At 39.6% G+C, this 24113-nt stretch overlaps 1 long non-coding RNA gene across 1 annotated transcript; it reads left to right on the top strand.

Annotated features, from left to right (window-relative positions):
- The first annotated feature begins 9 nt into the window (after nt 1-9).
- LOC125164636 (uncharacterized) lies at nt 10-24076 on the top strand. The gene is made up of 3 exons (XR_007151838.1): nt 10-486; nt 10120-10129; nt 24066-24076. It is a non-coding gene; the product is annotated as an uncharacterized LOC125164636 (long non-coding RNA).
- The last annotated feature ends 37 nt before the right edge of the window (nt 24077-24113 follow it).

A 24113-nucleotide genomic window follows, 5' to 3' on the forward strand; every position in this document is an offset into this window, starting at 1 on the left:
AGAGCCTGGAGCCTGCTTCTGATTCTGTGTTTCCTTCTCTCTCTGTCCCTCCCCCACTCATGCTCTGTCTGCCTCTCTCTGTCTCAGAAATAAATAAACATTAAAAGAAATTTAAAAAAAAAATCAGGAACTATCAGAAATATGACGTGAACCAAAGCTAACTTTTGATCTTTATAGTCTGAGTAATGATTAAAACAAAGGATATTCAGGGAATACTCTACCTTTCAGAAAATGTATTTGAATTTGTGGTACATAAATATTAATGTTTTTCAGAATATCAGTTCAAAGGAGATACTTGAATTGTTATTTAAATCAAACCAGATGTAAAAATCTCATTTTGTTTTTATGTTCTCACTTCAAAAGAGAGAAGCTACCTACAATGGCAAATTTTTAGGAACAATAACTTACATACCACATTTCGGCTGAACATTTCAGCTCTTTAAAGACGTGGCATATTTGGGGGCCAGATAAGGAATAAATTACTGTGTGAATATATCCCAAATGAAAAATCTGATGTATGGGAAAGTGACAGAAAGTAACTGGCTGAGATGTTGACCCACAGTTCGGCCTCCCATCTAGGAAAACCATTTCTTTCCTATTTGCTAGTTTTAAGAAATTTAATTTGGGGGGCATGTGGGTGGCTCAGTTAAGCAGCTGACTCTTGATTTCAACTCAGGTTATGACCTCACGGTTCGGTTCGTGAGTTTGAGTCCCACATCAGGCTCTGCACTTCATGGAGCCTGCTTTGATTCTGTCTGTCTGTCCGTCTGTCTCTCTCTCTCTCTCCCTGCCCCTCCCCCCCCCCAAAATAAACAAGCTTTAAAAAAATTAAACAATGTAAAAACAAATAAAAAAATATAATTTTCTCCAGAAATCTCAGGAATAAACTTGTACAGTTACAGAAAAAAGGATAGTTAATGCTCTTTAAATATTTTACTTAAGATAGCCTCATTAAGAAAAAAAAATACAAATACAATATTTTTCAGATAACTTCTTTATCTGTACCAATCTCAAAAGTGCCTACTTTTCAAAATGACTTTTTTTCTAATCTCCAGAAGTTACTTCGTGTTCTATGCATAGCTGTTGAAGAAACTGATTCTGTCACAGCTTCAATTGTAAATGTTTTCGTGTGCTCAAAGTCCTATTAACAAGAGGTAAAGATAGCTGGTGATATTTTGCTATTTTCCCTGTCAGGTGGTTTAAGATCAGATCAGTAAGTGCAGCTGCGTTGGGTAACATTATTTGCAAGTAATAATTAATGCTAATAATAGAGCACAAGATTTCCAAATCAATCTTTTTTTTTTTTTTTTCCCCATAGAGTATTGTATGAGTGATTCACTCTGCCTGTGAAGTCCAAAGCTCCCTGCTTGGAGCAAATTCCATCCATTTGAGATTGATGAATATCTTCTAGAGACACTGGAGTGTTTTCCTATCTTGTTCTGTTTTAATTCTACCATAGAGAACTATTGCCTTCGTTTTTAAGGAGTAATTTGAATATGAATAACTTATCTAGAGGTTCATATAATGTATTTGAAAAACAGCAAGAAATAAACATCAGTGAATGTCTGATAGAGAAATGTTGTAATAACGCAAAAACTTGTTCATACATTGTGGCAGGAAGCCGTCATTGAATAATAATATAGGCATGTGGAACGTCACTTATCTTAACAGATTTTCCTACTGTAATGTTCAATGCTATAGCTAAAACTTTTCATTTATGGATAATTTTCTGTACTGGCAGCCCTCAATATCCTTTGTGCTTTGAATTGGAAATTTTTTCTCAAATGAATGAACTCTGCAGACATTGGAAATCAAATACTGAGTAGAACTGAAAAAAATGAGTTATCTGTTTTAAAAGTTTATTTTACATTAAAATGTATCTGCTATAAATAGCTTTAAATAAACCTGTAATGTTATATGATATCTCTGTATACTAATTGGGAAAAAAATATTAAATTTGGGGGAGGGGAAGCGTTAATTTCTTTAATTATATTTTTTTCAATGAAAATCCTAATGTAAATAATATGCATTTTTTTCGAAATGTATTTGCCTTAATAAATAGGGCAGGGCTCCCAGAACAACAAAACTGAAAGTATGTGGACGCTGGAAAAAGATTAAGACTTGAAAACGGCATTGAAATGTCCAACAAACTTAATTTTCCCATATCAAAATAATTTGATACTTGTACCACTTACAATACAAGTGATTATGTGATGATTTCTGTCTTTTTTCCCCCCCTATCTTCATAAATTTAGGATATTGAAGAGGTCTGAAAGTGTAAATTTTTAATAAAATTCAAGTCGTTTTGCATACTAAATATCATTTGAAGGGTAGCTTCTTTTTTATATTTGAATTTCAGTAGGCAAATTTACTAGTGCCCGGTGCATGGGACGAGGTAACTGGCCCCAGGGTCACAAATGGTGGCATCAATCAGTCTTCATCTCTTTTCCTCTTTTTTTTCTTTACTGAGAGAGAGAGAGAGAGAGAGGGAGGGGGGACAGGCAGAAGGAGAGAGAGACTCTTAAGCAGGCTCCACACAGGGCTCAATCTCATGATTGCAAGATCATGTGAAGGGAACAAAAGTCAGATACTTAACCGACTGAGCCACCCAGGTGCCCCTCTTTCCTCTTGTTAGCTTCCCTTCTAGGCAGCAATGTCCATAGGATGGTTTCACGATCTGTAGCCTGATTCTTACCAGCTTCCAGTCTGGCAAAAGAATCGACAACAGAGCTCATTGGCCTTGCTTAGGTTATGTACCGAGTACTGAGACAGCCCTCGTGGGCAGAGAGATGATCATTCTGCTTGGCCAGAACCAGATGACATGCCTCTCCCAAAGGTGGTAGAGAAAGAGTGGTGGGGGGACAGGAGAGGTGGGCAGGAAGTTGACCTGAACCCAATGGATGAAGACAAGGAGAGGAATCATTTCCAATTTGCTGACATTACCAGAAAGGGGGTGATCATGCTGAGCTAACAAAAGCAATCGTCACTACAGAGGAAGAGAATGAACAAGGATTAGTTACATCTTAATCTCTTGGATAAATTTGCAAAGACTATTATGGTTCCTATAACATATGTAGAACCGTGTTTTCACAACTCTGAGTATCACATTGGAGAGGATATGATGAAAGAGAAGAAAATGAATAGAAAATACAGCAGTTTCCTCATGCATATGTAATTGTACTTAACATATGATCTCACTGTGAAGCACAGTAAGGTTCAAAAAGTTTCAATAACTACTTGCTTTAATATTGACTGTCATCATTACCTCTAGACTTTGTTTTTGAATTTCTAACTATACTACCATTTTAATCCGATGGGTCCATTCAAATGTTTTAGCACCACTTCTAATTCTTGGTACTAAAATTTCATCATCAATGTATAGTTACACTAAATTTCAGTAGGTTTTTTAAATGCTTTTTTAAAGTTGATTTATTTTTGAGGGGGGGGGGGGGTGGGGACAGAGAATATCCCAAGCAGGCTCCATGCTGTCAGCACTGAGCTGGACATAGGGCTCGAGCTCGTGAACCATGAGACCATGACCTGTGCCAAATCAAGAGTCAAACGCTCAACTGACTGATCCACACAGACGCCCCTTAACAGAGTTTTTAAGTTTAACTTTGAGCCATTAAAATATCTTTTTTCTTCCAGTTTTTTTTTTTTTTTTTGGTTTTTAGATACATGTACTTTTTTTTTTTTTTTAATGTTTACTTTTGAGAGAGAGACAGAGTGTGAGCAGGGAGACGGGCAGAGAGAGAGGGAGACACAGAAGCCGAGGCAGGCTCCAGGCTCTGAGCTGTCAGCACAGAGCCTGACATGGGGCTCAAACTCACGAACTATGATATCATGACCTGAGCTGAAGTCGGACGCTCAACCAACTGAGCCACCCAGGAGCCGCTCTCCCAGTTTTTAAGTAACACTTTCACCCATAAATTCACTCATTCAACAAATAATTCTTGAACGGTTATTTTGTTGGTAAATTTATATATCCAGGTTTCAATATATTATGTTCTATACAAACATTACTGCATACGTACATTGATTAAGGTGTGGTCTGGGAAACAGCATTCAAGTCTAAAGGAATTGAATATGGGGAGCTAGTTACAAAGGTATTAGAAGAACTGAAGAGCCAAAGAAGAAGGATGGGATGATAAAGCAACCAGCAACAGCAGGAAAGCACTACCTGAGTTGGAATGCTGGGGGAAGGCAGCCACTGCCAGAAATGTCACTAAGAGAGGGTACAAGGAGGAAATAACTCTGAAGGCCAATCTCCTATTGGCCTTCCCTTCAGTATTCTGTCAGTGTCTCCCAGTTCAGGAGGAAGTTGGGAAAAGGTAGCTCGCAGGGTCTGCCCCTTGTGATACAGGGCTGAGCAGTAAGATGGAAGGGAATGGATTTGAAAATAGTCAAGTGACAGTCACAACATACATTTGAGATTTTCCTACTGTAATCATAGATTTGAGCTTGCTACTTAGCACACACTAAAGCTTATTTTTAAGATTCATGAGTAAAGATAACTCTAACTCCATAAAGATAAAATGGTGCAACCGTCTGGGGTCTAGTTGCACAATAGCTAATGACCCTGCAGACACCTTGCATATATGTAACAGCCTATGCACTTGAGCCTAGAGATGAATGGATTTTTACCAATTCCTATCACTAATCATTAAGATCGTTAGTCTTTTTTTTTTTTTAACGTTTATTTATTTTGAGACAGAGAGAGATAGAGCATGAACGGGGGAGGGGCAGAGAGAGAGGGAGACACAGAATCTGCAACAGGCTCCAGGCTTTGAGCTGTCAGCACAGGCCCGACGCGGGGCTCGAACCCACGAACTGCGAGATCGTGACCTGAGCTGAAGTCGGACGCTTAGCTGACTGAGCCACCCAGGCGCCCCAAGATCATTAGTCTTATTTGTCTTATGCTGGTACTTAACATTGTTTTTTCTTAACGTTTATTCATTTTCGAGAGAGAGATAGAGAGAGAGACAGAGCTCAAGCAGGGGTGGGTAGAGAAAGAGGGAGACAGAATCCAAAGCAGCCTCCAGGCTCTAAGCAAGCTGTCAGCACAGAGTCTGACACGGGGCTCAAACCCACTAATCGCGAGATCATGACCTGAAGCCAAGGCAGACACGTAAGCGACTGAGCCACCCAGGCGCCCCATTATGCTGTGACTTTAGACATGTACTTAAGAAATACTGTCTCACCATCACTGTATACATGCTAAAAAGGATTCATTGATACTAAAACATGTTTCCTGTCTTACTAAGTCCTATCAGATTTTTGGATTCAACCTGCTGAGTTTAAATTGTAATGAAGTGGTAAATTCCTGGATTTAGGTTGCCCTAAAGTAGTCGCATGTTAATCAGACACTATTATCTACAATCTAAATGTATAAATATAATTTTTTTTATTTATCTGCACTTAAATTCGTGTATATATATGTGTGTGTGTATAAATTACACATATATATGAAGTGAAGATGATAGATAGATAGATAGATAAGATGGATGGATGGACAGATGGATAGATGATAAAGAAAGAAAGAAAGAAAGAAAGAAAGAAAGAAAGAAGAAAAGGAAGGAAGGAAGGAAGGAAGGAAGGAAGGAAGAAGGAAAGGGAAGGGAAGGGAAGGGAAGGGAAGGGAAGGGAAGGGAAGGGAAGTAACTGGAATAGATCAGTGGCTTTCAAATGTTTTGCTCCTGTGCTCATAAGGGAATTTTTAGAACTATGTATACTTGTAATCATTGAATAAGAGTAATAGAGGATTCAGATAAACCTCGAAATTCATGACTTAAAGTAATAGAACTTTTTTCTTTGCTCACACAGGAATCCAATCCTTGTATTCAGCGAGCAGCTTTCTATGAGGTGATTCCGGATCCTTCTGCCTTGTAGCTCCACTGTCTAGGTCTTTGGGATCATTCACTTTCAGCCAGTAGACTGGAGAAGAAAAGTGGATAAGGTATACCTGCTTCTTAAACATGTCAGCCTACAAATAACATAAATTATTTTTACACATAGCCCATTGGGGAAAACTAGTCCCATGACCCTATTCAAATGCAGACAATGCTGGGAAACATAGAACCTGTAGACACAAGCCTCCCCAAACCAACTCTATACAGTAGAAAGGGAGCATGCATTTTTGATGGGCAAACACATCTTTTATGTTTTTGCCACACCAAATATCTCTATAAATACTGAATATACACACTGTCCCTCACACTGAATACACACACCCCCACTCAAGGGAAACATCCCAAATTCCCATACAGTTACTACATGGAACTCAAATCTAGATCCCAGTAGATGCACAGTCCTCTCCACTAGTACATGTGGCTTTTCATGATCTAGTGACCTATCAACTCAGAAGATAATTTGACCTGTGCACACACACACTGCATAATGACGACCAAAGGAAGAAAACCTACAATAAATTCTTTCACTTGGAAAAGGAAAGGACAGGATCACTGGTCAATAGCAGCGATAACAATCCTACAAGTAGGCACTGTGAAATCTCTGCTTTGGAAGTGAGGATCTCCTTGTCCACTATCCACGTAGACTCTGAGACTCTGAATGGTTGCGGGGGAGGGGACTGTAGGATGGAAGGAGCCTGAATCCTTAAATCACCCTCTTGGAATGCTGCCCACTCTACATCTGCATTGAATTCTTGTGTCTGAGAGGGGTAAATTCTATTTTGTTAAGCTCCTGCTATTTTGGGGTTTCTTTCCTGCAGCACTGGATATTACCTTAGCTAATACAGGTGACACAGAAGTATAATGTTGCCAAACAACAACCAAATCCAACATAAGTACATTGGCTTACTAGGTGGGGAGCAGGTGGTGAGGCTAGAAAAATGAAGGACCACCTTAAGCAAACATTTGATCACTATATTGTCTTCTATGCCTACTGAGGCTGATTTCTAGGTGAAGAGGTTGGAAGACAGAATGATGGTGGTGTGATTTTGTACTTTTTGTTACATTTAGCAAGGTATAGAACCCAGAGGTAAGCTCAGGCTGGAATTGGCTGGTTGCCATTTGTAACCATGTGGATGGAGCTAGGAGACTATGCTAAGCGAAATACATCCGTCAGAGAAAGTCGAATACCATATGATTGACTCATATGTGGAATTTAAGAAACAAAACAAATGTGCAAGGAGACCAAAAAAGGGAGAGAGAGACAAACCAAGAAACAGATTCTTAACTATGGAGAATAAACTGGTGGTTACCACAGGGGAGGTGGGCGGGGGGATGGATTAAACAGATGATGGGGACGAAGGAGGGTACTTGTGATGAGCACCTGGTGACATGGAACTGTTGCATCACTAGATTGTACACCTGAAACCAATATTACACTGTATGTTAACTAACTGGAATTTGAATAAAAATGTAAAAAATAATAATAATAAAGTATAGGTCTGTCACAAATCGCAAGTGTAGAGTTCCATCCAAGCCTGCCTATCTCAACATACCTGCCATCATGTTGGAGGAAGAGAAGAATGGAGGGGGGGAGGTGCAAAGAAACATCAAAGCTTGATCATTGTGACTATTATGACAAAGATTGTTTTCAGGCAAACAAAACTGACCGGAGCAAATTAGTAGTCTACTAATTTTTTTAAAGGAATTGTCCACCTAAAAAAAAATTACAAACCAGACTGAAAAAGCCTTTAACTGTTTAGACTTAAACCTTGGGTTTTGAAACTTGCATTGACAGTGTAGAACATGTGAAAATGGCATAACTTCCCCAAAGATTTGGTACCTTGATCCCCCCCAAAGATGGAGTACAACAGACCAAGAAGAAACTTTTTTTTGCCCAGATGGCTTCACACTGGTTAATTCTCCCAAAGATTTAAGGAAGAAACAATTCAAACTTTACATCAACTATCCCAGAGTACAGAAAAAGAAGCCAATTCCCAACTTACAACCTTGATTTGAAAACCTGCTAAAGACATTATAAAAAAAAGAAAAAAATTATAGGCCAATCGCACTTTTCCTATAGTGAACATATGTCTAAAAATCCTAAAAGTTAACACACAAAAAAATTCTTCCATGTCAAAAAATAACAGAAAACAAGGTGGGTTATTACGGTAATTGAATCTGGTCCAACATCCAAATTTATTCAGTGAGAATTATCATATTAACCAAATTAAAAGAAAATCCTATAATTGTCTTAATATATGCAAATATTTGATGAAATTTAACCTCTTAATTGTAACAAAATGTATAAAAATGATAATAAAAGTGTGATTTCTTAGCCTTACAAAAAGTATCCACCAAAAAAGTACAGCATATTAACAGTGAAATGTTTAATCTAGGGCACCTGGGTGGCTCAGTTGGTTGAGTGTCTGACTCTCAGTTTTAGCTCACATCATGATCTCATTCGTGGGTTTGAGCCCCACATGGGGCTCTGCAATGACAGTTGCAGAGCCTGCTTCAGATTCTGTGTCTCCCTCTCTCTGCCTCTCCCACTCGCTCTGTCTCTGTCTCTCTCTAAATAAATAAAGTTAAAAAAAATTTCCCTCTGTAATTGGGAACAAATCAAGAATGTCCACTGTCTCAGCTTTTATTTGAAATCAAATGATCTATCCAGTGCAATCAGACAATGAAAAGGCAATATAAAAATTGAAAAGAACAAAAAAAACTATCATTATTTGCTTTGGATGTGACTATCAATCTACAAAAGTCCAAGGAACTTAAATTATTAGAATTAATGATGTATCAAGCATGTGGACTGTAAAAAAAAAAAAGAAAGAAAGAAATGGCTGCAATTGTTTCAGCTTCCTTCAACAACAAATGGGGTCTGTTTATGCATCCCTTGAGCATGGGCTGGCCTCGTGACTTCCATCACAATGCAAAACAATGCAGGAAAATCAATACGGTATGATGTCCAACATGAGGTTTTTGCTTGCTTCTACTTTCACGCGTGGAATCCTGCCTCTTCACGAACAAGGCTGATGCTAACCTGCTGGTGGATGAGAGACCACATGGAAGAACACCAAAACCTGCTAATTGGCCGATTCCCAGCCACTCCAGGAGGCAGCAGCAGCTACACAAGTGAGCCCCATTCGAGATTAGACAAGCCTAACTCATGCAGCAGAACCATTCAGCTGAGCCCAGACCAAATTGCCAACCCACAGAATTTAAGAGATAAATAGTTTTAATCCACTAATATAGGCGTTCTTTGTTATGTGGCAAATGCTACCTGATGTAAGAAGGCTTTGAAAACAAAGATGTTATAAAAAAAAAAAAAGTGAAAATCTTAAAAAAAAAAAAAAAAGACTATTTAAAATACAGAATGCTCCACAATGTAAAAATTACAAGTAGCCTCCGGCCTTGATGGGCTGCAAGGAAGAAAGGAAGAGAGGGAGGGAGAGAGAGACAAAGAAAGAGAAGGAAAAAGGGGGAGGAAGGGAGAAGAGAAGAAAGAAGGAAGAAAGGAAAGATAAAGAAAAAGAAAACTGAAAAAGCTTGATTGAATAATAATAATAATAATAATAAAACACATCTGATTGATGGCAAAGGAAATCTACCCAGGCAATCAGAATTTTGAGGGATCAAGATGCTGGAGAGAAGAAAAACTCAGTGAAATGAGCTTGGTGTTTTTACTACTAATCCTTGGAGACACTGGCTGAGTTTTAAATGCTCAGAGATGCTGACAACAGTAGAACATGGCTAATGGCTACCAAGTTGCAGAGAAGCAGAATAGACCAGAATTAAAATGTCAGACGGCACAGCGTGCCTGGGTGGCTCACTCTGTTACGCATCAGACATTGGCTCAGGTCATGATCTCACAGTCTGTGAGTTCGAGCCCCACACTGGGCTCCACAGTGTCAGTTTGGGACTGGGATTCCGTCTCCCTCTCGTTCTCTGTCCCTTCCCCACTTGTGCGTGTGCCTGTGTGTGTGCGCACGCTCTCTCTCTCTCTTTCTCTCTCTCTCTCAAAATAAACAAGTAAACTTTAACATGTTACATGGTTGGAAGAAAACTACTGGACTTTAGGGTGACCAAGGAGCCAGAGGGAAAGATTATAGAGAAAGAAGTACAGAGAAGAAAGCCTAAAGCTCTGGAAGCCAGGTTCAACACAAGCCAGTCAACAACTCACAAACAGCTGGGTTTGAGAGGCAGACAGCTCATATAAAGTGGCTGCTAAGAGACTGAAAAACTAAGCATAGTTCTCATCAGCATCACATGTGAGAGAGAAAACAGTAAGAGTCCCAATTTTGGTGGGGAGGTCATAGAAAGTAGCCTCATGTGGGGCCCCTAAGGCCATACTCTACAAATAAGGGCAAACCAGAAATAGAGACCAGGCTCTACACAGACGAAAATCCAGACTCGAGCCATCTGAGTCCCTTTCACATTTAACTGATACACTACTATTCTACTCATCTACCTTTAGCTAATGAAAACCTTCTCTGGCAAAAAGTAACCAGCCACAGCTTCTATAATTGTTCATATACGATTCCTAGCAATTAAAAAGTAGCAGAGATACAGAGAAACAGTAGAAAAGTATTTTGTTTGAAAAAAGACAGCCTCAAGGGACTAGATATTGGCGTTATCAGGAGTAGACTTTAAAATCTAATTTGGGGCACCTGGGTACCTCAGTTGGTTAAGCATCTGACTTTAGCTCTGGTCATGATCTCCCAGTCCGTGAGTTTGAGCCCCGGATCGGGCTCTGTGCTGACGGCTCAGAGCCCGGAGCCTGCTTCGGATTCTGTGTCTCCCGCTCTCTCTGCCCCTCCCCAACTCATGCTCTGTCTCTGTCTCTCAAAAATGAATAAACATTTAAAAAAATTTAAAAAAATAATAATTCTAATTTATACGTTCAAAAATTAGATGACCAGGATTGGGAATTTTGCTGAAAAACCAGAAACAAATAAAAGAAGACTTTTAGAACTGAAAATACAATTACTGAAATTAAGAAAACAATAGATGAACTAAAAGATTAGACAAAACTGAAGAGATTTGTGAATTTGATCTGTGAATCAGAAATTAGGCCAGCAGAAAATCTCTAGGCTGAAACCAAAGATAAAGAGGGATGGCAAATCCAGACATAGGGGTGAAAGAAGTGTGGACTTGTGATGCCTGGGTGGTTGAGTCGGTTAAGTATCTGACTTTCGGCTCAGGTCATGATCTCTCAGTTTGTGAGTTCAATCCCTGTGTGGAGCTCTGTGCTGACAGCTTGGAGCCTGGAGACTGTTTCAGATTCTGTGTCTCCCTCTCTCTGTTCCTCCCCTGCTCATGCTCTGTCTCTCTCTCTCTCTCTCTGAAAAATAAATAAAAATTTTAAAAAAAAGAAAGAAAGAAATGTGGACTTAAAATTATCTAACATAAGGGGGAGCCTGGGTGGCTCGGTGGGTTAAGCACCCAACAGTTGATTTCGGCTCCCATGGTTCGTGGGTTCAAGCCACGCATACCAGATGTCCTAGAAAAGAGGGCTAGAAAAGAGAAACTGAGGCAGGAGCAATATTTGAAACTAATTTTCAAGAATTTTTCCAAAGTAATTCAAGCTGCTGATTCGAGAAACAATACAAATGACAAGACAAAAGCACACTTTGCTAAATGATAGTAAAAAACCACTGAAAACCAATGACCAGAGGAAATCTTAAAACCAGCCAGAGGGGTGAAAAAGTCACATTATTTTCAAAGGAGAAAAAAAAATTGGCAACTGACTTCTTACAGAAACTATGTAAGTCAGAAAACAATGAAATTATATTTCAAAGTCCTAAAGCAAACAAAAATCCTAGAGTTCTATATGCAATAAAAAAATCTTTGGGTCACCTGGGTGGCTCAGTCGGTTGAGTGTCAGACTTCAGCTCAGGTCATGACCTCACCGTTGGTGAGTTCAAGCCCTGTGTCAGGCTCTGTGCTTACAGCTCAGAGCCTAGAGCCTGCTCCGGATTCTGTGTCTCCCTCTCTCTCTCTGCCCCTCCCCTGCTCTCTCTGTCTCTCTCTCTCTCTCTCTCTCAAAAATAAATACACATTAAACAAATTTTTTAAAAAAATATTTCAAAATTGGGGGCACCTTGGGTGGCTTAGTTGGTTAAGCGGCCAACTCTTGATTTCACCCCAAGTCATGATCTCACGGTTTGTGAATCTGAGCCCTGCATTGGGCTCTGTGCTGACAGAGTGGAGCCTGCTTGGGATTCTCTCTGTCCCTCTCTCTCTGCCCCTCCCCTACTAGCATGCATGCACACTCTTTCTCTGTCAAAAATAAATAAAACATTTAAAAAATCTTTCAAAATTGAAGGCACAATAATATTCCGGGGGGGGAGGGGCGAACCTGAGAGAATTTTTCACAGCATATCCCCATTCAAAGAAATAAAAGCAAGGAGGCTTTAAGCCACCAGAAAGGATCCCCAGATAGAGGAAGAAAAATTCAGGAAAGTATGAAAAGTAATAGGAAAAAAAAAGTTGTGATAGATAAAAAAAATATTTATTTCACTGAGCAACAAAAATAATGACTTACAGAATTTAAAATATATGAAAGCATAGACATCAAGAGGGAGTAAATAGAGTTAGGGTTTTCGGGTATTTATATTTTCTAGGATTTGGTAAAAACCACAAATTAATATTAGGTATTAATAAATTCATCATGATAAATAATGTTCACTAAATTCTATACATGAAACTAATATTACACTGTATGTTAATCAACTGGAATTTAAATAAAATATGGGGAAAAGATAAATAATATATAACTAATAAGCTAATTGAGAATTTCTTCTATAGATAAAAAAGGAGAATTTCTATATTTTTATTATTTTTTATTTATTTCTTTATTTTAGAGAGAGAGGGCACATGAGTGGGGGAGAGAGAGAGAGAGAGAGAGAGAGAGAATCTCAAGCAGACTCTGCCCTCAGCATGGAGCCTGTTGTGGGGCTCAATCCCAAGACCCTCGGGTCGTGACCTGAGCCAAAATCAAGAGTCAGATGCTCAAATGACTGAGTCACCCAGGCACCCCGAGAAGAAATTGTAATAATAATTAGCTGAGGAGTCCAAAGAGAGAAAGAACAGTGCATATAATGGTAGACCCAACAGAAAACAAATAAGTGCATGACTGATGAAACTGTAAACTAAATCATCCCACACTTCTCTTTACAAACCCCAGGACTTCCCCTTGCCATTAAGATAAAATCCTCTTTCTGGGATCTCACCTGTTTTCACTTCCTTTGTTTTTGACTTCCCTCTAGACTTATGGCTTCTCTGACCTTTGTGTCAAACTTTCCCCTTGGGGCCTTGCACTCACTCTGCAGCCTTAAGGGCCCTCTTCCCATAGATTTCCAAGACTGGCTGGGCTCTAATGTTCCCTCCTCAGTACAGTCCCCCATGACTACCATTCTAATCCAACCATATAGTCATCCTACCCAAGGCTATCACATCATAGTTGTTTTAGTTTTTGCCTTCATAGCATTGATTCTCTGTGAATTTATCTTGGTCATTTATTTTTTCACTGCATGATGGTTTTTCTACTCTAATACAACCTCTATAGAAACAAGGACTTTATCTGTGTCTGGTCTCCATCTAATCCCAGCATATAAAACCGTGCAGGGAACATGATGTGCATCGAGTAAAGATTGTTGATTCGATGAGTGAAATGTCTGGTAAGTGGCTAAAGCATCCCAGACTGTCTTTAAAAATATACGTTCCCCAAACCCCAGAAGTTACTATTCCACTGTTCTTTGTATTCATCATATGACTTCTAGGATATTGGGTCGGAGCCTAAGTAGCACATTTTAAGAAGACTTTGGAAATCCGGAGTTTGGATTTTTATCTTAAGCACAATGGGAGAAATATACAAAACTTCAAATACTTGGAGTTGTTTTCAGGAAGAATAGACATAGTTTTCTCCAGGGAACAGAACTGTGAATAAGTAGAGGCACAAGGGATGTGGTATAAGCTGCCATCAGAATGAGGACACTCCTGGGGCGCCTGGGTGGCTCAGTCGGTTAAGCGTCCGACTTCGGCTCAGGTCATGATCTCGCGGCTCGTGAGTTTGAGCCCCACATCAGGCTCTGTGCTGACAGCCTGGAGCCTGCTTCGGATGCTGTGTCTCCCTCTCTCTCAGCTCCTCCTCTGCTCACGCTGTCTCTCTCTGCTCTCAAAAATAAATAAATGTAAAAAAAAACAAAAAATAAAAAACGAACGAGGATACTCCAAATGAAATATGCTGGTCCTGGAGGCACAAATTTTGTTGATCGTTGAGATGATTGAAGCTAAGACTAGCACCTATTAGGGATGCTGTACCCAGCATTTCTGCACAAGTGAGAAGTTGGCCAAAAGAGCTTTAAATCTCTTTTAACTCCGTTTCCATTCTACAGTACTACATAATGGTCTTCGCCATTAAGTTTATACAAAGTAAAAACCATTTGTGGCAACACTTTCCTTAATTGTAAAGGGTCACTATGGTATTTGTGCATTATTCTGCTTCCTTTCAAACTTCCCTTGGTGTCTGATTCTATGCATCGTGGTAGGAGGCTTTCCAGAACTGTGGGGTCCTACTTTGCTGCTTCTAGGCTCTGGCGAGGACCTTTTTAAATGAGTCACAGTGACCACCTAATTTTGTATAATTCCAATGCTTATTTTATTCAATTTTGTGGTAAAAGACTTACAAAATGTTAGTTAACGACCGGCTCCATTCTTTCTGCCCATGGAGGCGGGGGTGAGGAAGTTTTCTTGGGCCAGGAGGATGATTTCAGCATCACTTTTCTTAGATAAATTCATCATCCTTATCTGATGGCTGCTAAAGTGATATGATAAAATTTATCTTTTTGTTGTTGTTTCCTCTTCCCATATCTTAGAAGGGAAGAGATGTTATAAATTTATGGGGGTCCACAAGTGGACACCTAGGATTTCATGGTGGTGAACATGCTACCTCTTATAAAACTGAGACAGAAAGTTGGATCTTTCTAGCCTGGGGCCTCTTGTTTTTCCTATCTCTTTGCTTTTTCTCTGACCCGCATCCACTGCCTAAGATCAGATTCACATAATACCTTACAGGTGCTAATATAGTTTGATTTTCCTCATAATTACTCTCAAGCCTCCTGTGTCTGTCCTGGTCAATTAACCCTAACTATTGTGTTGGTGGAATCTAATCAGGTCACTCCCCTGCTCAAAACTTCCTGCCTCCTGTTTCCAGAGGCATGAAGTCCAGGAGCTCCGGCCAGACATGACAGGTCTTTCACAATCAGACCACAATTTGCCAGGCCTGCCTTATCTGGGGCTAATCCTTATCAAGTTACAGGCTTTCCCAAATCCCACCTCTGGCTTTTGCTTATTGGATTTCCCTTTTATCCTCATCTCTAAGTCTTTCTCATGTTGAAGGGAACAGGAGAATGTGCAAAGGGGGATGGTTAGAATTCCCACAAATGGCAGAAAATTAAAACTGAGGGGGTGGGTGTTGGGGGTGAAGGGAGTGTTAGGCTTAAGATACTAGGAAGAGATTTCGATAAACTTCAGAGGAATATGTTTTTCAGATTTAGCCTGGCATAAAAGCATAAGGAATAGATTTCTGAATTTAATTGTCTGCATACAGATGTTTGTAATCAGCGTTGATTCAGATTCAAGTGAGCAATGAATACGTTTTTCATATTATAATCATAGCACCTAAGACAGAAAAGCAGGCCTTTCACAGTTCCCAAAACCTCACTGGTCCGAGGAAGTGCCTGTTACTTGCTAGTTGATTTGAACCCTTTAATGGCCGGAGTTATCAGTTGTAATCCAAAATGGACCCACCCATCACAGGACTGTATCCCAAACATTCTTTTTTGTCCTGAAAGATCACCAGTCAGTCCCCAGGCTTGCTGGGTTGCTGCCTGTCAGTATCTCTTCACACACAATACAACAGAGCAGTGACTGATCTCTGCTTCCCACTCTCTTTTTTCATCTTATTACAAGTTACGGTGAGTGAGTAATGAGGAATGCTGCACTCCAAACAATCCTGTTTCCTGTCATTGCTATAAAACATTCAAAATTTAAAAAAATAAATAAATAACTAAGCGGAATAACACTTTTTGGAGAGCTCTTTACACACACACACACACACACGCACACACACACACGGAACTTGATGAGTAGAAAGCCAGAAAGGATAGAAATGGCAACCTCCAATAAGACTTTCTCTTTCATAAAAAAATTTTTAATGTTTATTTTTGAGAGAGAGGGAGAGGGAGAGGGAGAGACAGAGTGCAAGCAGGGGAAGGGCAGAGAGAGAGGGAGACACAGAATCCAAAGCAGGCTCCAGGCTCTGGGCTGTCAGCACAGAGCCCCATGTGGGGCTCGAACTCACGAATCTTGAGATCACAACCTGAGCCAAAGTTGGAGGCTTAACCGACTGAGCCACCCAGACACCCCTAAAACTTTCTCTTTTAAAAGGCTGCTTATTTGGGGGGGTGATTGGGTGGTTCAGTCGGTTGGGCATCTGACTCTTGATTTCAGCTCAGGTCATGATCTCATGGCTCTGCACCGACAGCAGACCCTGCTTGGGATTCTCTCTCCCTCTTTCTGACCTTCCCCTGCTTGTGCTCTCTCTCTCTCTCTCTCAAAATAAACAAATAAACTAAAAAAAAAGTCTGCTTATTTTTAAAGATTTCTAAGGCAAATGCTTGTTTCTTTTTTCATTTACCTCGTCTTGGCTGCATAAGCATTTTATAGTAGAGAGAAAAGACTGAGTATCCCCATATTATTTCTCAACCACAAGCTTCTCTGATTCATCGGTTTTGGTGTTCTCACCCTTAACATGGACACAAAAAGTAAATAAATAGCTAGTTGTTCTTAAAACTCCCAATACAACAACTCTGTTGTATTGCAGTTTATCTGTGACAAATCCTACTTTAACGATGTTTTAATCTACATGCAGAAAGCAAGTAATGGGAAAAGTTTTTCTGTTCTTCCCCATCTCACTATCTAAAGAGACAAACTTGCTTTACTTTAATTTAGTGTCCCATAGTCTAAAGTAGTCCTTTTCCCCAAGAGAAGAGAAATTTGTGAGGCAAGTTAAATTTATTGAGTTTTTTAATTTACTTTACTTTAATTTTAAATTACATTTAATACTGTCCATTTCAAAAATAGCAATAGATCAACCTTTCAGTTTTACATACGTTTATTGAATCACCACCTTGCTTCAAGAACAGTACTAGACATCAAGGAGCCAACGATGAGTAAGTCAGTCACATGCCTGCCTTCAATTGTGTTTGGGAAACAAACGTATAAAGGACAAAGTCCATGTTTTAAAGATTTTAGTGGCTTTATGGTTGATGGGAAGATTGTAATGGAAACTTTGCTTGAGTGAGTCAGGGAAGAAGCTTCACAAAAAGGGAGATATTGAGCGGAGCCTGAAAGATTTTTTTTTAAAATTTTTTTTTCAACGTTTTTTATTTATTTTTGGGACAGAGAGAGACAGAGCATGAACGGGGGAGGGGCAGAGAGAGGGAGACACAGAATCCAAAACAGGCTCCAGGCTCTGAGCCATCAGCCCAGAGCCCGACGCGGGGCTCGAACTCACGGACCGTGAGATCATGACCTGGCTGAAGTCAGACACTTAACCGACTGCGCCACCCAGGCGCCCCTGAAAGATTTTTTTTTAAAGTACAAATGTCATGTGAAATTTATTTCTTTTTAAGTTTATTCATTTTGAGGGGGGTGGAGGGGCAGAGAGAGCGGGAGAGAGAGAATCCCAAGCAGGCTCTGCACTGTCATCATGAAGCCTGATGTGGGGCTAGAACTCATGAACCGTGATCTCATGATCTGAGCCGAAGTCAGAAGCTTAACCCCCTGAGCCACCCAGTTGCCCCCAGCCTGAAAGATTTTTAAGACTTTGGGAGAAAGATGTTCCAGGTAGAGGCAAACTGCATAATTAGTTTAGCAAACGAGAATCAGGTTTCTATAAGTTTAGCATAAAATTTAGACTTGGAAGCTCGTGTAAAGCATCCTGTGTGTCATCCTAAGAGGTTTGCACTTTGTGTTGGCGGTAGGAAACCTTTTGTGGGTGTTATGAAAAGGGTTGTGTTTGAGAAGATAATCTTGGGGTGTGTTCAGAATGGAACCGATAAAAGCTGTCCTGAAAGCCCAGATAACTAAGTGGGAAAATATTGCAAAATCCCATAAGAGAGATGAGAGAGGCCTTAATACGTGCAATTAACAGAGGCAGGTAAAGAGGTAAGCACAGACAGAAGCACGATAGGATCAGAATCAGCAGTGCTACTTGGGAAATGATCAGTGAAAAAGACAGAGAGCCCTGGGACAACTGTCAGGTTTTCTCTGTGCCACATGCAAAGATTAAAAACAGATCAGCATCCTCAATGACATTTATCTAGGGCTTACTCTGTGCCAAATGCCTTGTCAAGCACTTTGCTTCAAATCTTGTTAACAATCTTCTAAGACAGATAACCATTATTATCCCAATGCTACAAAATAAATGCAGTTTAAACTACCCTTGGGGGGGGGGGCATTGAAATGTAAACTGGGATATCAGTAACCTTGAATATTCTTTTCAATACATGTTGAAGGTTATTATTTATTTTCTCCATATCCTCAGGAGGCAGGGGTCAGATATTAAATTCACTTTGTTTTCATAAATGGGAGGGGTGCCTGGGTGACACAGTGGGTTAAGTGTCGGACTTCGGCTCAGGTCAGGATCTCACGGTTGGTGAGTTCAAGTCTCACATTGGGCTCTGTGCTGTCAGCGCAGAGCCTGCTTCAGATCCTCTGTCCCCCTCTCACTCTGACCCTCCCTGACTCAGGCTCGCTCTCTCTCTCAAAATAAACATTGCTCTCTCTCAAAGATAAACATTGAGAAAAATAAATGGGAAATTGGTCTGAAAAAAACAATGGCAGCTCAAGAGTGAAACTCTGGATCTCGTCGTCCCCATGCTGGAGGGCTTTTCTGGACCTCATAGAGTTACTATGATTAGAGAAGGTACTATCTCTAGTTTGTATTTCACAAATTACATTTCTGCAGAAGAGATTCTAGGAAACAACATCTTTGAGTTCAGGCTCTTGGTTTCAAGTGAAAAAAATTCTAGGCACACCAGGGAGTCTTTCAGAACTCAAGGACAGGGATTCAGCTAGTGGCAGAAACAGCTAGAAGGGAAGATCTCCAAGGTATCAGTACTGTCCTTTTCTTCCCGCTATTTGAATTTTCTCTTTCTCTTCCCACAGACTGGCTTTTGCCAATGTAAGATTTTATTTTTGGATGAGGATCTTTTTTTGTTTTGTTTTGTTTGTTTCATTGTGTTTTGTTTTGTTTTCATTTTGCCTACAAAGGACAAATCTCAGCTACTGGGACTTTTAAAAATTAATATTCAGTTTATTAAAGTAAAGGAATTCTAAAATTTAGTTTCCCTTAAACTTTTAATTTTCTTTTGTATATATCACAGAATTCTAGTTACAGATTTAGTAAAACTTAACAATCACTTTCAGGTTGGTCTTTGCTATCTGAGTAACTCATGATGCACAAATCACTAAACAACCAGGCCTCTTACAAATTAGTTAATCTAATTGCCTTTAAAATTTTAGACAACATTTAAAATTAACACATTTGTTGCCTGATCTGACCTGACCCAACAAGTGAAATTTTCTCAGATACTTCCTTAGATATTTAAACAGCTCTAGTAAACCTAATAAATTCATAAACATGGTCAATCTGAAGTTCTCTCGAGCATCTCAGCAGTGTTTATGATCTTAGAAAAAAATTGTCTCCTGATCTTCAGCTAAATTACGGGTCAATCAGTTATTCAACTATACTTTTAAATTGAAATAAAAATTCTCAACTGTCAGATTTTCCAATAAGCTGAATAGAGTAGACAACCTCCAAGAAAGCCCCGGTGATTCTGAACCTCTTCATAGTCACTCTCTTATATAACACCTTCTCCTTGGAGGGTTGGTGTGTATGTAGTGACTTATGGTGAATTTCCAAAGAAATGGCACTATTTTATTTCCAAGATCTGGTTATAAATAACAACAACAACAACAACAACAGCAAATGACTTTCGTCTTTGGTGACCTCTCTTCCTCCCTTGATTGCTCTAATGTAGCCAGCTTCCATGTTGTGAGCTGCCCCTATGGAGGACCCATGTAGCAAGGAACTGAGGGAGGCCCTCAGGTAACAGCCAGTGAAGAAATGGGGCATTCAGTTCAACAAACCTTGTGGACCTGGATCTTGCCAATAATCAGGTGAATGAATTTAGAAGCAGGTTGGGCCTTGAGAGGAGACTACAGTTCCAACAAATACCTTGATTACAGCCTTGAAGAGACATTAAGGCACAAGCATTCAGCAAAGCAAAATATTTTTGTTGCCTTAAGTCACTAAATTTTGGAGTCAATTGTCAGAAATATGTATTAGACAGGATTCTCCAGAAAAATAAACCAATGTCTGTATGTGTGTGTGTGTTGGGGTGGGGGGGGCAGGGTGTGTACAGAAGGAGAGAGCGTGGGAACTGGCGAGTCCAAAATCTGCTGAGCAAGCTGGAAGGCTGTCAATTTCAACAAGAGTTGATGCTACAACCCTGAGTCCAAAGGCATTCTGGGCCAGTGGTGGTATGGTGGCAGAACTCGTTTGTCTTTGAGGGACCTCTATCTTTTTTCTTAAGGTCTTCACCTGCTTGGATAAGGCCCATGAACTTTACAGAAGGTAAATCTACTGGTAAATACCAATCACATCTAAAAATTACCTTCACAGCAACATCTGGACTGTATTTGGCCAAACAACTGGTCACCATAGCCTGGCCAAGTTGACACAAATCAACCGCCGTAGTGTCAATAGATCATAAATAAATATATATAACATTATAAATATTTCATACCAAATATGAATATATCATTCTTATCCTAATACCTAAGTGTTAACTTGACGTACTGAACATTCTCTATTTTTCATTTTAAAGTTGCACAAGAGGACGATTTTATTATTCAAAGAAGAATTGGCATTGCCATTTCCGTGTGTTAAAATTGCTAATGACCTTGGGGCTTGCCTTGGGGCTAGAATAAAAGACCTGGGACAGGTAGACATACAGACTGACATCAATCCTGCCACTGACAATAGGGTTCAAGACATTCTTTTATTGAATATTTCCACCTGAGCTGAATAAATAGAATTCTGCGGCCTGAGACTCTAGCTAACTTGTTTTTTAACCACTTAATTAGATTTTGCACTCTTTTTTTATGTTTCCTTTTAGACTTACAAAACATCTATTGGAGCGTGCATATTTTTCATAACTTTGTTTGACTCAAATATCACACTAGTGAGTGCACCCTGACTTCACCTACCCACAGAATAGAAAACATGGCTACTAATTGCTTCCACACTTCCACCTTTATACCTACATTCCTCGAGTACTAAAAGATATTGATTTCCATTTCTTAGTTTCCATATCTAAAATCCCTGTAAGGATTCCAGTTGATCCAGTTCAGATACGGTGTCTGTCTCTAGACAGAGCAGTGATACAAGGGAGGGATTATAGAGAAGGTCCTATAGCACTCATGAGAATAAGGGATGCTGGACAGACAATCCCCCAGATTTTGTAATGCATAGGCATGAAAACTCATGGTATTAAGTTTATATTGCCTTAATTTAAGTTGGTGAACAAAAAATATTTGCATACTCAGCTCTAAACATGAAAGATTTCGTAGTAGCACTCTTCCCAGTTCCTTACCTGCTGGACTTCTACTCAAGGGCCAGTCTTAGATCTTCACATCCCCATTTCACCCACAATGTCTCAGCCATGCCTGTCCTTTGGAGGCAGCATGAAGAGCTTCACATCTATTCTCCTCTTTCAAAACTGGAATTCTGCAGCGTGTAGGTGAAAAAAAACCCACACAGCCAGGGCCAGAAAGGCAAGGGCCAACTATCTCACATTTCAACTTCACACAAAGTTTCGATCTGCATATTAGCAGCGCGTTCTTATACGCAAGCCATTTTAAGCATTCCAAAAAGCAACCTTCTGGGACAACGTTTAAAAGCAAATAAGGCATGATTCTATAGAGAAGAATTCTAGGCATCAGACACAGGTAAAGAGATATTTTTGCATATAGAGACTCTGAGAGCAGCGGAGGTTGGAGCAGGCCTGCTACAGTCCCGTATGTCAATACCAAGCAAAAAACTAGTTATTCTCTGCTTTCTGCCACTTGGGTTGTCCCTAAATATTTAAACATAATGACCTGAAAGTGAAAACATTGAAAACGCCTAAAGAAAACCACTGTACTGAAGCAGGAGCTATAAAAGAACATCAGATTAAAATTCTTAATTACTGCTTATTAGAAAACATGGTAGCAATAGAACCAAGAATAGAGATGAAAACAAAGGAAACTGAACCCTGGATAACTCTTCAAGCAGCAAGTTGGTTCTTTCCTCAGAATTCTGTGTTTTCTTTCTTTTTTTTTTTTTTAATTTGGATATTTAGGGGCGCCTGGGTGGCTCGGTCGGTTGGGCGTCCGACTTCAACTCAGGTCACGATCTCGCGGTCTGTGAGTTCGAGCCCCGAGTCGGGCTCTGGGCTGATGGCTCAGAGCCTGGAGCCTGCTTCCGATTCTGTGTCTCCCTCTCTCTCTGCCCCTCCCCCGTTCATGCTCTGTCTCTCTCTGTCTCAAAAATAAATAAACGTTAAAAAAAATTAATTTGGATATTTATACACACCTCTCTTCAGTCTCAAGTTAAGCCCTATAACCCTTACACCAAACCACATGGAATGTGTAACTTTGCCTAGGTATCGTCTTGGTCCTTTTCCTCTTAAATCAGTTGTCTGTGGTATCTCAGAACTTCCTTACACGGCTGGGGGCTGGACGTGCTGTTTAATTATTTGGTACTTAGAATCTCTCACATGGTTAACTGTGTATATCCAGTTCTAAGAAACGAGTATAGTTTTGCTTACTATAGAGTAAAAAGAAACTGCCAAACTAGGTACGAGTCATATACAATTTTTCTGTTTGGCAATGAGGTCTCTGCCTCTGTTTTTCTGTACATTTTTCAAAGGTTGAAAGAATATACTTCACTTAAAAGGAACTTGGTGAATAACATTTAGTTACATACTTAGAATTTATTCCACCTTATTAACTTCACTCAGATTTTTCTTTCGAAATGGCCTGCCCTCATTTTGCTATAGCCATGAACTTTGGATGGATTAACACCATCCCAGCTCCAAGCTATATTAGTTTGTCCGAATTAAAACAAAGATTGTTTCAGCAGGGAAGCCCCGATTGACCAGCATTTGATTTCTTCCTGGGCACAGTGATTGGCTCAATCAGAGTAAATCTCCAGACTTTTGTTAAATGATTATAGTGATAGTCTCTCTCACCTTGGATATGAATCAAATAACATGTTGCCCTGGTTGCTATTGGCAGCCATTTTGTGGCTATGATGGAAGCCAATCTGAGTATGTAGGCAGAATACAGAGAAGGACACAGCCAAGAGAGTTGCAGAAAACTGAGAGACTGCATTAATCAAAACATGTCTGGACTTTTCAGATATGAGAGCCAATAAATCTGGTTTATCATTTATGCTAATTTGAGTTGGAGTTCTGTTACAACCAAAAACATCTCAACTAATGTATAAAGCATCTAGGAAAGTAGACTTATCTAGAAAATGAATGCTAGGATATAGTAAAATTTAAATGAATGACTATGTATTCCTGTTCACTGAAGCATTTCGTGGATTCATGAATATCAGACAGAAAAAATTAAAAGTTGATCAGGACCAAACACTCTTTTAATAATGTATATATGTAGTAGTTGATTCAGTCTTGTTAGAAGAATATGCCCCAAAAGGTGAGTTAGCCATTTGAAGTTTGCTTTGTATAAAATTTTTCTCTACCAAACAAATTTTTCTCTACTAATTATAAAAAATACCCCCAATTGGTCATTCTTACAAGAGAGGCTTTGAAAGATCTTAATATGCAAAATTATAATTTTAGTTGGGCCAGATAGGAGCAATCATTTATTATTAAGCAACTCACCAGGCATTAGTTTATCAGATTAGCTCCAGCAGAAATAAGAACCCTCAGGAAATGGAATACAGATTTTATTAGATGGAGCAAAGACATGAATGAAAAGAGTTGCAGGGGCACCTAGGTGGCTCAGTCAGTTAAGCATCTGACTCTTGATTTCGGCTCAGGTCATAATCTCACAGTTAGTGAG

Source organism: Prionailurus viverrinus, chromosome B1 (genome assembly GCF_022837055.1).
Source record: "Prionailurus viverrinus isolate Anna chromosome B1, UM_Priviv_1.0, whole genome shotgun sequence".
NCBI lineage: Eukaryota > Metazoa > Chordata > Mammalia > Carnivora > Felidae > Prionailurus > Prionailurus viverrinus.